Consider the following 15,448-nt stretch of genomic DNA (forward strand, 5'->3'; position numbering starts at 1 on the left):
ATTACTAAAGTAAAATAAATTTTGCCTTTGGGGATTGAGAATTAAAAACAAATTAAATATTTATGTACAGAATTTCATTAATTATTTGATAAATAATGTACCTGTTCCCACAATGAGAATAAGTATGAGGCATCTGTCCATGTTGAATCAGATCAGCTCAGTTCTCTGTTGAGGCTCTCAGTTCTCTGAGCTGTAAGTCACTGAAGATCACACAGAAACACACACAGGAACTTCCTCCTCACTGAACTTCCTGCTGCTGTTTATGTTTGTCGAGACCGATCTCATGAAAGTGCGTATCTATAGCACGAATGATAATATCTCGTATAATTTATACGCCAAAACGAGTTTTAGCGTAAATATGGTATGCAGTTTTCGCGTGTATATGATACGCACTTCATGGCGTGTAATATGCACGCCCTCCTCACCCCTAATCCTACCCAAGGGGTTTGCAGTGCGTATCATTTGAACGCTAAAACTCGTTTTGGCGTATAAATTATACGAGAATTATAATTCGTGCTATACGCTGATTTCACGCAGCCGTTATTTTGAAATCGAAAGCGAGGCTCCGGTGGGAAGAAAACCGGAAGTGTCGCCTTTAATCACAGGAGAATCGTGAATGTGATAGTGTATTGTTGTGTTTAATGATGTTGTGTCAATTCTAAAAATGTACAAACATTTCTTTAATACTTTAGACTATATACAGTGAAATTTTTTTATATATAATTCAGAATGTAAAAAACGAAGCAGGAATGAACTATATACATATCCTATATTGGATATTAACATCCAATAGTGTAAATCGCGGCAGCAGCTTCAGGTTGGTAATCCAAGGCCTTGTTGTTTATCTTTACTTCCGGGGTTCTTCCCACCGGAGCCTCACTTTCGATTTCAAAATGGCGGCTGCGTGAAATCAGCGTATAGATACGCACTTTCATGAGATTGTGTTGGTTTGTCATTTAACTTTAACTACACATTTTAAATTGTATTTATTAGAGATTTTTTTGTATAGAACGATTTCTATACAAAGTTTGAAGATTTACAACAAATGTAACATGAGAAGCAAGTTATTTAAACTGTCTTGATGGAGTTCAGCTGTCTCAATGTGTGTAACATGAAAGTGGTGATTGTCACGATTCACTGTCACTGTCATCGTCATTGTCTGCACTACAGTTCCCATGATCCTCCTTGGCCCACACCTGCACCTCCTCTACTATTACCCGCACCTGCCAGTCATCATCGTCATTGTCTTCAGCTGTTGTCTCGTTATCTTCTGTGTATTTAGTTCCTGCTTGTTTTCAGTTCATTGTCTGTGATTGTTTGTGTTAGTTCACACTGTTTCGCACCTTGTATACTGATCGTTGTTTGGATTAAAGCTTCTTGTTATTTTGTTAACTGTTGCCTCCATCGTCCTCATTTGAGAACCCAGCGTGACAGTGATGATGATGATGCAGAGTGTATTTGAATTTCTACAAAAAGTATTCAAAGGATCTACTCAATAAGTGCCACAATAAAGTCCATCTATTGGCCGGTGAAATACACTGTATTCTGTACACTGACCTTTATACCAAAGTTCTCAATTTATTAAGGCAAAATGGCTTAAATATTTAATGGCTGTTTTTTACTTTGTCTAATTTTCTCATATCATAAGCATGGATATATTAACTAATGAAAATTTTAAGAATTTGTCATTTTTATAGGGTTATGTTTTCTTTTATATAGCTAAGTATCAGTTCAATATAATGTGTACAATATAAAATAATATTGTAGTATGAATGACTGTATCTGAATGTGTGAACACTGCCATCCTGTGGCAGACATGTACTGCACCTGCACTAAATATTGCACAATGAGACTCATGTGAGATGTTTTATTGTTTGTTTGACAGTTTTCTGAATTACATAAAGGGCAAGTGAATGGCGATTTAATGTATCTCTAATTGAATGTAATGTAAATCTTTCACATCGCCACACAAATTTACACCTTACAATTAAAACAAAAGAAAAGAAATCTGTGTCTACCTTTTGTTTTAGTACCTGTGATTTATTAATTGTTTCTATTACTTTTATGACATCATACTGTAATTGTCAGTTACAATTTCTTTCTATCTATCTTCATCTCTGTCTCTGTGTTTTTCCTCTTGTCTCTCATTATAACAGGTTTTTGTACAGTGTTCTTGTGTTTCCTGTGACTGTGGGCCTCAGAGCACAGTAATACACAGCAGAGTCTGACACTGTAGCAGAGGAGATCTCCAGATCCACATGGTTTTGATCCCTTTTTTCGACTTTAACAGACAATCTTGGATCTACATTAGACACCTGAACTTCTTTTGCAGCACTGTAGATGAGTACAAGAAATTCAGGTTTTGATCTTCCATACTGACGATACCAGTGGAGATCATCTGAACCTCCAGAGGCAGAAAAACTACAGGATAATGTAACACTTGAACTCTCCTCAGCAAAAACATCTGTTTTGTTTGGTTTGATGACATTTCCAAATACAGCAGCTGAAACAGAAAATATACATTTGTACGTTTTTAGTGAGATGTTTTTTAAGAAAATAATATCTATCTATCTATCTATCTATCTATCTATCTATCTATCTATCTATCTATCTATCTATCTATCTATCTATCTATCTATCACCTACCAACTGAAGCACAGAACAGAATAACTGAAAGATCCATTGTACAAGTGTTCACTGTGAGAAGAGTCAGACTGAATCGTTTCGTCCTCAGTCTCTTTCAGACACGATGAGATCATGTCAGATCTGTGAACTCTGAGTCCCTCCTCTCTGAGCAACATCATGTCTATATTTCACACATGGGGAACAGAAGAACAAGCCAATCACACTCATCAGTGTTTTCTCTTGTTTTCTCTGTGTTATTAATGTGTTTATGTGTGATTTTGAAATATGTTTGTGATGAGATTCATTGTAAGGAAGAACTCGTCTGTGGCGAACTCGTAAATTATTTTATTGAACATTCTTTAACAAAGCAACAGTTCAAACAATAGTTCTCTGGGGTTTTTTTTTTACAATACAGTCACCACTCACTAGTCTGCCATAGTCTCTCTCCCCTTTTCCCCTTACATCCGGTCTCTCCATCCCAATTACTGCAATGAGAAACAGGAGTTAGTCATGCTGGACTTGACTCACCGCTCATCTCCTGACTCCCTCTCTGTGTTAACATTTACACTATTTATTATAGAATTTTGTGAATAAATTGATTCTTCAAAAGCACTAGTTCATGATCTGAAGAGGATGTTAAACTGCCTTGGCTTAGATTTAGCTCATGAGTTTTTGTATGTGGTTTGACTTCAGTTTTGTCACAGTGGGCTTCAGAGCGTAATACACAGCAGAGTCAGACACACACACATCCTTGATCATCAGAAAGACAGAGTATTAATCTGCATGTAAGATAAAACTCATAGATTGCAGGTCTTTTGGAAAAACTCACAAAATGAAAAGACAGCGTCTCTTCTGTCTCACTTTAAGTCATACAGCACCACCTCCTGGCAAAACTGTTTTCTGTACAATTTCAGTCATATGGTAGATGTGAACCTTTGACTATATGAATGTGTTTTTTGTTTCAGCAAAAGGAGAGACTGTGACGATGCATTGGCATTTAAGACCAGATGAAGCAAGTGTTTAGAGCTTCATCTTGAATGATGGCATGGGAGGTTTTTGTATGATGCTGTTAGATTTCCTGTCACTGTGGGCTTCAGGGCACAGTAATACATGGCAGAATCTCCCTGTACAGCAGAGGAGATCTTCAGATCCACACGTTTAATATCTTGATGAACTTCAGCAGAAAATCTGTCTGGTCTATCACTCATAGCTCCATGTTGGTAGATGTAAAGGAGGAACTCTGGTTTGGATCTGGGATATTGTCTGTACCATTGTAAACTCTCAACAGTAGATGTATAGTCTTTGTAACTGCAGGACAGAGTAACAGTGTCACCAACAAGTTTATTTTCATCCCCTGACAAGGGTTTTATTGCATCTGCCTCTGTGTGGCCTATAATGAAGAATAAACGCCTGGTTAGATCAATCAAACAGTTACTAAACCGTAGAAAGTAGCAATACGTAATATTTATCTTACCAATAAACATCCAAAACAAACTGAGGAGAGTGAAAATAATCATGATAGCAGATATCTGAAGAATCTGAAAGACTGTCATTCAGACTGGATGCCTTTGAGTTCTGACAAACTCCTTCAGATGAAAATGCTTCTACATCATGATATTAAGCTCCGCCTTCTGGCAATATGATTTACTTCTGTAATGGAGTCTTTATGCTTAAACCAGTTCATGTTCAAAGTCTCTGGCAGACTTCAGCTGAAAACATTAAACGGTGGAGACATTTCTCTCTCAAATATATTTTTGAATCGCACACGCAAAATAATGACACTTACCCCCGGTTTCACAGAAAAGACTTAAGTTGGTCCCAGACTAAAATGCATGTTTGAGCTGTTTTAACTGAACAACAACTTCCACTGACATATATTAAAATATAAAAATATGTCAGTGCCATTATTTTGTGTCAAGATGCACCAGTAATGCTTTTTGTTTTTTTTTCTAAGGCATGTTTATAAAAGCTATATGTCCTGATTTAACTAAGGCCTGCTCCTGGCTTAATCTGAGTGGTCGTCATATCTTTTTTCACTATTTTTAATGAACATTTTGAACAAATATTCCTTGTAGCACCACACTAAGTTTGAGGTATTAAAAAACAGCATGTATAATAAAAATACAAATGAATAAGGATTAGACCATGTTGAACAAATTCTTAGATGAAGTTTGGCATGTCACACCACAGGAGAAAATGTGTTTCAGTGTTGCATGCTTTCCTGTCACTGTGGGGTCCAGAGCACAGTAATACACAGAGTCTGATACAGCAGCAGAGGAGATCTCCAGATACACACGTTTGTTATTATGGAGACTGATGGACATATGCAGTTGAGGTGGACTTACTGGCACTAAAACTTTTTGGATTTATCAATCAAGACCAATACATGTGCTTTTTAAGCATCAATGAAAAGCATGGCTAATATGCAGGAAGATTATGTACTGAGGAAAAGGGTTTCCTGTCACCGTGGGCTTCAGGGCACAATAATACTGTGCAGAGTCTGTTACTTTAGCAGGGCTGATTTCCAGTTCCATGATCTTTCTGTGTTTGTCAACTTCAGCTGAAAACCAGTGGGCTGATGGATCTGCTTTAACTGAATCTCCTGATTCAGTGATGGAGAGAAGGAGTTCTGGTTTGGATCTCTGATACTGGCGATACCACAGTAGATTGAAAACAGCACCACTGTAGTTACAGGAGAGAGTAACACTGTTACCATCTTGAGCTTCTTTTTCAGGACCATGAGAAGTTATTAGATCACCGAGAGAGTCTCCTGAAGAAAAAAAACATACTAAGTTCACTATTGTGACCAGATAAATGTAATATTAACATGTTTAAATCAAAAGATGTGGTGATAAATAGAATAAATGAATCTCACCTGCTAGTACTGATAATATTACAAGTGCACAGAGCAGCATGATGGAATGAAATGACAAACTCAGATGTGCCTTTTCTTCACTGGAACACTGTGATTTAAGTCTGGAGCTCCACCCTGTGGCAAGATTTGATCTTCCATGATGAGTCTTGAGCTCCATCTTAAAGGGACTATGTGTAGGAATTTCTCCCATCTAGCGGTGAAATTGTATTTTGCACTCAAACGAATAGTGCTCTCCAGCGCCTCACTTTTTCAAATGCGCGTTGCATCTACGGTAGCCATTATGTACCAAAAAGCTATGACAGGATGTATTATAATAGCACTTCGAGTTTTTCTTCGGGTGAACAGGTTTGTTATTTAAAACAAACTGAAACTTGAAACAACGAAAAAAAGAATGTTACAGTATGAATTACTGACTGTGAAAAACATTAACTATGGTAATTAGTAGTAATGCCTTCTTTACTCGTTATATTTTTTGAAGTACGTGCATTGTTAGATATCATCATCATCAGAGCCTTCTCTAACGTTACTTTACTCAATAGCTGCCATTCATCAAAGAGCCTGTTTAACTTTTAACTATAAATGTTCTACTGTCTATATAATAAAGTACACAACCAAGCAATGAAAAAAGGCAACTTCAGCGTCTCTTTTGAAAGCTTTCTCCTGCATTAGCTTTCCCGACATTAACCCTTGTTTTTGTAATCTCCGGTCACGTTTCCTTTTACGGTCTATTTTGGACTTTTTCGACGACGAGGACTCATCCTGTGACTCAGCCTATGTATGAATGAACGGTGTATAAATAACCGTGCAGTGCATCCTTTAAACTTGCCGGGGCAGTGACAAGCGCCTCTCACTGCTCTGCTCCTCCGCTTCTGCTGGCTTCAGTCACGTGACGCTGGTTCTGAACGAAAACGCGTTGTGGAAACGCGTTGGCCTAGTACTTTTTGTCCCTCTCTGCTATTATAGTTTTTCAAGATGGCGGAACTACATGGAAGCCTCCGTGGACCTACCCGTCCCATGTATATAAAGATAATAAATTCTTCGTTTACGAGGATTAGTCTGATCATTGGCATAGGTATTTGTTCACCATTGAGGGCATATTTATGATTTTAAAATATTGATATTAGATAATAAAATACCTAAAAAGCTACACATAGTCCCTTTAAAGCTGTTCTCAAGATTTATAGATTTTTAGTTGTTAGATAGTAGCCTGACTACGTCAGACATCCTACTTCCGCTAATTTCATTTCGCTCCTGTAGTCAGTCTGAGATAGCAGCCTATCTTTCAGTTTTCCACCGGCCTGAAAACAGCCGGGCCAATCAACGAACAGAGGGCGGGCTGAGAGCCGTGACGTAGACGCTGATTGTACCGTGGATGCGTAGATTTACTTCACATAATCTGCAAAAGTCATTCACAGCCATGTTCACTCCGGTATTTCGCTCGATGGTTTAGTTTTTGCATCATACATGCGTTTACAGTGGAAGTTAGATGCGGCTGAGCATGCGCATAACACACGCCATAACCAAACGTTATGTGATTGGCTTACGGGTAACCAATGATTTTAAACTTCAGAAAAGCGCCCCCCCGCGAGAGAGAAAACACTTCTCTATTATGCCCTTCCAGACTCTGTATACGAAGCAAAGTGAAGTAGCAGAGTCTGGTATTACCAGGCTAGTTAGATAGTGGGAAAAATTTTACAAAATAAATTTGTAAAAACATTCATTTTTAAGTTATTGGAGCTTTCCTTTTTTAAAAAAAGATACAAACTGAAATGTGTATATATATATATATATATATATATATATATATATATATATATATATATATATATATATATATTCTTGACAAAAATATATATTTTTAAGAACTGTTCACTGAAAGATTTTTTGAGGAATCCAATTTTTTTTTTTTTTTTTTTTTATGGCATTGCTGAAAAAAAAAAAAACCTTGTGGAACCTGAAGAGTGCATGTTTTTGTTTGGGGGTTTGGAAAAGGAATATAAATGATGTTTACAAAATAATTACAAAGTTGTCGGGCACAAAGAACAGAGTTACTTCACTGGATGACCAAATCCACAATTTTGTTCTCTTATAGCCTTTTGCAAAATAAACTTTTGTCATCTTTCTTTTTATAGAAAAATAAATGTAAAATGTTGTAAAAGAGATTAAAAAGGAAGAGAGACTAAATAAAATGGTGACCAGTTACAGCACAGAATATTTTCCTTGCATTTGTTTTATCAATAAAATCTTGCCCACAAACTCATATCATTTTACCATGTACTATAAGAGCACTGATGTGATCGTGATTATGTTAAAATATGTTTGTTAAAATATTTTTACATTATTTCTAAAGCTATTTTTAAATTATGTCTTGTTTATGAAAAGTATAGGCTACTTGCATTTAGTCAATTCTAATCAGTTCAATCAATTTAAAGGCACAATATGTAACTTTTTTGCTTTAAAAATAGCAAAAATCACTATATCTATGTTATATATTTTTTTTAGTTGTGTACTTACATTATCCTGACTGTTTCCAACAACTTTCAAACCAGGAGAAATTTGTAATTTAATTCGAGAAACGTCCCGTTTCTTTATTTCCGTTTTGTCGCAGTCAATGGCGTCATATCCGCGTTGTCCCTGGTTTCCGCTCGTATTGTCATAGCAACCAGAGCCCTCTGATAGTAACCAAAGCGACTGACGCGGACAACTTTGTAGTTCGCAATGTCTATTTGCACGCTGTTGTTGTTTCGTTCAAACATTATGGACCATGGCAAGCAGACTTTGGATACAAAAGGAGAACTAAAACGAGAATCAATATCAGCGCGGTGTTTTCGAGATGCCTAGAGCTCCCATAGACAGTATATAAACGAGAGCTCCACGTCCGAGACTTCGACCGCTCCTACATGTAACGTTACTTTATTAAACAGGTGAGCACATTTACATAAAACTAATCAATGTTATATAGTTCAACAATGATAAAATGTCAGAATATGATCTGATCTGTATGTTATTCTAATGTTGATCTAGCTTACTGCTAGTCTCATACAGACAAACTAACACATACAGTTCAACACATTCAAATGCAGTTTAGTGTGCTAGTGTAATGTTAGACCAAGTGAAACAGCGCTGCGTTACCTCACAAGTTTAATTTGTCTAATAAACTGACCTGTGAGTAGTAATTCTGCATGTAGTTCGGTAGAATGAAATGTCCATATTCCTTTTATATCCGCGGGACTCGCGTTGCGTGTGGAGCTGATAGCTGTCTCTTAGCAATCCCGAACTGCTTCATATCACAGTCATGATAAAAGCATCGATGTATTCAGTCATCCATAAACATTATTAGATCGGTCGGCTTGACGTTGACGACAAGATCCATAATTCTTAGCAAATGTTGCGTCATCAAACTACGCCTTTGTTATTGTAAATAGGTTAGCGACCCCTAGTGGCGAAAAATTCCATACTGTCCGTTTAATCTGCTCAATCTGCAAACAAACATGAGATAAAAGACAGATATTTTGTTCTTTCTCTTTCTTTAGGTTTTTGTGCAGTGATGATGCGTTTCCTGTCACTGTGGGCTCCAGGGCGCAGTAATACAGAGCAGAGTCTGATACTGTAGCAGAGGAGATCTCCAGATCCACACGTTTTTCACTCATACTCATTTGTCCATCCATTCCAGGGATTCGGGGATTTGCATATGTTACATGTTTTGAGGATGATTCCAGGACGAGGAGCACAAATTCAGGCTTGGATCTAGGATACTGTCGATACCAATGCAGACTGTCTGCACTGCCATTATATTCACATGAGAGAGTGACCGGCTTCCCCTCAGTTACATGCACATTATTCTGCAATGGTCTTATTGACTGCGCAAATGTATCTGCATAGAATAGAAAACATTCAGTTAGGAAGAATAACAAGATGAAGATATTCAGAAAATGTAAATCAAATAGCAAATTTTTAAATAATGTTAATTAATTACTATGAACTTACATAACATTAAATTTAATACTATTCCAGCTTTAAACAAAGCTACTTACAGTAGTACTTTGTCACTTACATCGAGTTACTGAAAGCACAAGCAGAGAGCACAGGAGCATCATCTTGAACCACGAATGAAAACTGCAGACAGATTTGTGAGATTTTTGTAAGATCCTTCAAAGCTCCACCCAAAACTCACAGTCTATCAGTCAAAACATTCAGAGATGTAACGTTATCTGTGTGTCAGTGTCAGTGCAAGTTTGAAACAAATACGGTTTAATTAACTGAAGAAGAATATTAAAAAAATGGGGCTATAATCCTATAACATTCAGATTTTCTGAAAATGCCAGGCTTGCAAATTTATGTAAAATATGCCTAATTTTTGTTAAGTTTGAAAGCAAAAATAAATAAATAAATGATTAATCTGGGCACATTCTTCTTCTTCTTCTTCTTCTTATTATTTTAAATTCATGTGTCCTTGTAATCTTTAATCAAAATATAACTTCCCCTACCTTTTACATTGACATCGCTTGTCTCTTCATGACTTCGGCGTGAGGGCGGGATCAACCTGTCACTAACACGAGATCACTGCAATACTTGCCCTCAAAGTTTAGGATGTAACTGGGAATGTTTAATGTCATTCTCCATTTTACTGGACGGTGTGACAGCCTCACATTGCGATGAACATCATTTAGGCTACACTAATTCGAGTAAGTTCTTGTAAGCAGCGACCTTGAGAAAAAACGCAGATGTGTGTGTGGACATGTAACACGTTTTCTTGTTGACGACAATGGCGTGCAATCTTGATGCGTTGATTGACAGGTAAAAGAGTATTTTCGGCGCTTTATAAACTTAAAGTTGAACTTGAGCCACTGTAGTCACTTGGAATATTTTAACGATGTCTTTACTAACTTTTCTGGGCCGGATGCAATTACCTTGCAGCCAATGAAGGAGAATTTACTACTGACAGAATTTTCATTTTTGGGTGAACTAACCCTTTAATGAAAATGCAATTTTTAAACATCTTTATTGTGAGTGAATCAGTGCAAATAAGAAAATAAGACATTTAAATCACAATTTTGCTACCCTTTTCAACAAAGCTATGTTGAAGTAGTAGCCTAGAGTATGGACATGTTTTGGCTCAGAATGCATTTTGAAATCCACAAGGCATTTCACTACATTTAGGCCTATCACACTGTATTTTAATAAACAATTGCATTTAAGAAAAATAACATTTAAATGATAATTTTGCTAGAATGTTTTGCATGGACATGTTCAAAAATACATCATCGTTTGAGTAATACATTTTCATTTTTATTTTGCAACTTATAAAGCATTAAAATATGTATTTAATTTACATATTAAAACTGGTGTAGGATATGGCAAATGTAAATTAAATGTCATTTTCATTTTGGACCAAACATTTCTGAGTTCATGCACTAAAATAATAATCTGTATAGTAAAAGCAACTGATCAGAAGATGAAGAAGATAGAAACTATTTGAAAGTGATTTATTTTCAACACCATTCATTCGACGACACTCAAAATCCCAGTCCTGATCCAGGATATTGTCGATACCAAATTACACTCTGTACAATGCCATTGCATTTGCATGAGAGAATGACTGTTTCCCCCTCAGTAACTTGTGTTCTGCCCTGCAGTGGTGTTATTGTCTGTGCAAAACATTAATCTGCAAAATGTGTAGAACATATTCATCAAAAAAGAATGATAATTGTAAAGTATGAAAAGTCGTGGAAAACTGCATGGTGATTCACAAAAAAAGACATTTGACAATAACAGGTACATTATATTTATATAGTTCTAAATATATTTATATTTAAACCGGTCTCTTACATACCCTGTATTACTGTCAGCAGAAGCAGAGAGCACAGGAACATCATGAATGCACTGTAAAACCCCAATGGATATTGAGAAATGACAATTTCTCTTGAATCTTTCTCAAAGCTCCACCCACACATCTCATCATCTGAGGGTTCAATATTAAAATAAAAAATTGGCTTGGATTATTGAATGTTAAACTTGGAAGTGACCGATTCAATAAGATGTTTTTCTTCAATTAGAATGTTCTGTAGAGAGCTGAACAATGTGAATTTAACACTGTTACTTCAAAAATAGTTAAACTGATTGATATAAAATGTCAAACCACAAACATTCTGATTTTCATTTATATACTGTTTTTTTTTTATTAAATTTATCCTAGACACCATCAGTAGTTATTTAAACCAACATTCATAAATGAACACCAAATTATAATATTTGTACAGTGCCTTTGCATTTCTATTCACTGAGGTCTTCAGAGTGCATGTAGTACAGAGCAGAGTTTGTTACTGAAGCATTGAGAAAGTCCAGATCCTCGTTGCTTAATTTATTATTTTTTACTTTTCAGCTTTGCAACATGTTCATACATGTAAAGGAGGAACTGGTCTAGATCTGGGATATTTACAGAACATGGAGAATTTCAGGACTTCCACTGTAATTCAGGTCAGAGTTATGCTTTCATGTCAATAACATGATGTAATGGTGTTTGAACAAAATATGTTAAAAATCTCCCTTGAAACAGTTCTGCTGAAACACAATATAATATTTGTGCTATAAGTATTAAAAAATAACTAAAAATAAACAAACGCTTACAGACCTATATGAAGCATCACAATTATCACATGAATAACTAACATGTTGGTTCTGCATTGAAACAAGAAATTGATTCCTAAACGTATGTCTCTTAAACTCTGTGCCACAATCTTATTGTAATAATAATAATATACTATAGATCCAAAATCAAGTACATTTTAATATTATTTATGTTGTTTAACTTAAATATTATTTTAGAGATTATTGTTTTGTAGTAATGATTGTTTTTCCTTTGTTTCATTCATGTGCATTTGCAACCACTTTTTTTCTCAAGTGTTTTTCCCCTTTTGCAAATAGATTGGATGTATAGCTTTAACGTTCATGTCAGACACCTGCTGGTGTTTCCACACACTCATTATGTCCTAATTGTCTGTAACCCAAATCAGGTTTGGTGATTCCTCTGCTCTTCAAAGACAGCACTAATATAGACAGAGATGGATGTCACTTCAAACTAGAACTGTGCTAAAAAGAAGTTATTCTTGATCAAAGCTTCACAGTGACAAATTAAGCTTAATAAGATGTGGAGATGTGGCTTAACAAATTTTTTCTTTGTACAATAACAGTAATTAATAACAATAATAAAAAAAGTACAGCAATGCACAAATTAAATTAAGTGTCCTCAATAAAGCAAGCCAGAGCCGACCCTCGCAAGAAAGATTAACACGTAAGATTGTGGATTGGTAGCAATTATTTCAATAGAGATGAAGCTGGCCATAGGGGCCTGAGCAGAGGACTTGTCTGGTTCTTGTGGTCTTTGCTGAGGATCTGTGCCAATGCCTGTCGTATCAACAAGGTCTTCACACGGGACTGTCTAGTAGACCCGGTCTCTGCTGACGTTCAGGGCTGCGATGAGGTCTTGGTGCAGGTCCAACATCTGATGTGGACACGGCCCAGATCCGGCTGGCTACTGTAACCTCAGGATAAGGATGAGGCAGAGACTAATATTAGCATAGATGCCATTCTTCTGGTTCCGCCGATGTTATGGGAAGTGTTCCCGTTTCACCTCATTTATGCAGCCTGGGTCTGCGTCCTCCAGGGGCAGCACTTGCAAGTTCAGTACCTGGTCCCAAAAAGTAATGGTGGGAACTTTGGGCGTATCTCCGGGCCTGGGTCTCAGGATTACATGAGAGTCAGCCGGTCCAAATTCCAGGCACGTTTTGCTGACTGAAAATGCCTGCAGGTCCTCCACCCTCTTGATAGATGAGGAGTGCTTTGAGAGACAGGATCTTAAGCTTGACTGACTGTAGCAGCTCAAAGAGTGCTCTCTGCAGGGCTATAAGTACTACAGAGAGGTCCCAAAGGAGGATGAGGCGTAGCCGAGGATGATTTAGTCTCCTGTTCCTCTCAGGAACCTGAATCTCAAGAGTGAACTAGAATGAGCAAGTCGTCGAGATAGTTGAGAACGCAAGCGTCCATTTCCCTTAGCTGGGCAAGTGCAGCCTCCGCGACCTCCGTGAAGACACAGGGAGACAGAGGCAGCCCGAAGGGGAGGACCTTGTACTGGTGTGCCCGACCCTCGAGGTAGGAACGGTCTGTGTCGAGGCAAAATCGAAACATAGAAGTACACGTCCTTCAGGACGATCGCTGCTAACAATTCTTGGTGGAGAACGCATGTGAAGATGTGTTGTGTTAGCATCTTGAACGGGAGCTTGTGAAGGGCCTGGTTCAAGACACACAGATCCTAGATCAGTCATATCCCACTGCCTTTCTTGGTTAGGATGAAATATGGGCTGAAGACTGAAGAAAAATATTTAGATATTTGTATCAGAAAACAAGACAAAATACTGATTAAGAAGATCACTTTTGCAGTGTATAAGTAAAGCCAGCTTACATTAACAATGCTACTTGACAATTCCACTTGTATCAGTAGCAGCTCTATGTCTTTTTTATGTCATTTCTATCAAGGCTTGAGCATATGAAAACTATTTTTGTACAGTCTTATAAGGTTTCCTGTAACTGTGGGCTGCAGAGCACAGTAATACAGAGCAGAGTCTGACACTGTAGCAGAGGAGATCTCCAGATCCACATGCCGTTCTTCTTTTCTGTGATTGATGGTTACTCTTGGAACGGGGGGAATAGCTTGAAAAGGTACCCCTGAATCTTCCAGTATAAGGAACTGTGGTGGTGAGCCTGCGTATTGGCGATACCAGTGAACTCCACGAACAGAACCGCTGTAGTTACAAGAGAGTGTCACATTGTCACCCTCAAGTGCAAATACTCTCTCACTTTTTGGAGTGATGACTTCTGTGGCTCTGGAGCCTGCAAATTAAAGTGCCATTAAATGTAGTTTTCTAACACTTCCGTTACAATAGAATGCATTTCCACAATATTATACCTTCAGTTGATGACAGCAGTATCATAATATAGATCAACATGTTCATTCACTAAACTGGCTAGAACAGCAGCTTCTCCACAGTGTTGTACAGCTCATCTTTACACAGCTGTATAGTGTCTGTGCTAAACTCCTCCTCCTGTCATGACACTGAATCTGAATTACAAATCACCTAAGATGATCAAAAATATTGATGGTTATTTCTTTGTTTTATTTATTTATGTTCTTCATTTTGCAGCTTACTGTTAATATTGTATTGCCATTTTGCTCTTGCCAGTGCCAGTTATAGTTTTTAAAGAGACTTCACATTTTAAATGACATCTTTTGCAATTACAACATATTATGAAAATAAAGAGATACAGTAACAACAAACAAGATAACACAAGAAGCATATTAAATACATGGTATATTATTTAAACATGCCCTTATGCAACCTTTTGTACCTCCAAATTCACAGCTGTTTCCACATTTCCTGTTGGCGGTTTACAGAAACTTGATGTGTTTTGATACTGATTGATTAAAGACTTTTTCAAAGAATTAATTTTGTGTGAGGTTTTGTAAAGCTTCTCAGGCATTTTGTATCACTGGGCTGCTACTCTTAGAGCACAGTAATAGAGAGCTGAATCTGACAGAGTTACACTGTTAATAATGAGTTCAGTGGATGATTGTGATGTAGTCGACTGAAATCAGGTATATTTTCTTCGCTTCTCCATCGAGCACCTTTATACAGTTAGTACAAATTCTGGTTCTATGTTTGGATACTGTTTGTACCAGTAAAGCCAAATATCATTGCTGTTAGTTTCATATGTGCAGCTCAGTGTCACAGACTCTCTTTCTTCTCTTATAATATCGGGATTTCCTTCTATTGGTCCAATTCTATCAGCAAAACCACCTGCAATTAAATAGATAAATTTTGTATACAATGATTTAATACAGATTTCTTGTAGGGGTTAGTTATTGTATATAGTGATTAAAGTATTTTTACCTGA

General features: G+C 37.0%; 2 long non-coding RNA genes across 2 annotated transcripts in view; both read right to left on the bottom strand.

Annotated features, from left to right (window-relative positions):
• Positions 1-1,675: 1,675 nt before the first annotated feature.
• The window catches only part of LOC309500442, a 95,387-nt gene continuing 81,614 nt past the window's right edge, over positions 1,676-15,448 (bottom strand). The window contains exon 3 of the long non-coding RNA XR_014206596.1: positions 1,676-2,503. This is a non-coding gene — a long non-coding RNA (uncharacterized lncRNA). The remainder of the gene's footprint in view (positions 2,504-15,448) is intronic.
• On the bottom strand, positions 3,031-5,634 carry LOC309500744. The gene is made up of 3 exons (XR_014206681.1): positions 5,501-5,634; positions 4,100-5,395; positions 3,031-4,015 (listed from the first exon to the last, which is right to left on the bottom strand). It is a non-coding gene; the product is annotated as an uncharacterized lncRNA (long non-coding RNA).

Source organism: Leuciscus leuciscus (genome assembly GCF_965113295.1).
Source record: "Leuciscus leuciscus genome assembly, chromosome: 6".
NCBI classification, from domain to species: Eukaryota; Metazoa; Chordata; class Actinopteri; order Cypriniformes; family Leuciscidae; genus Leuciscus; species Leuciscus leuciscus.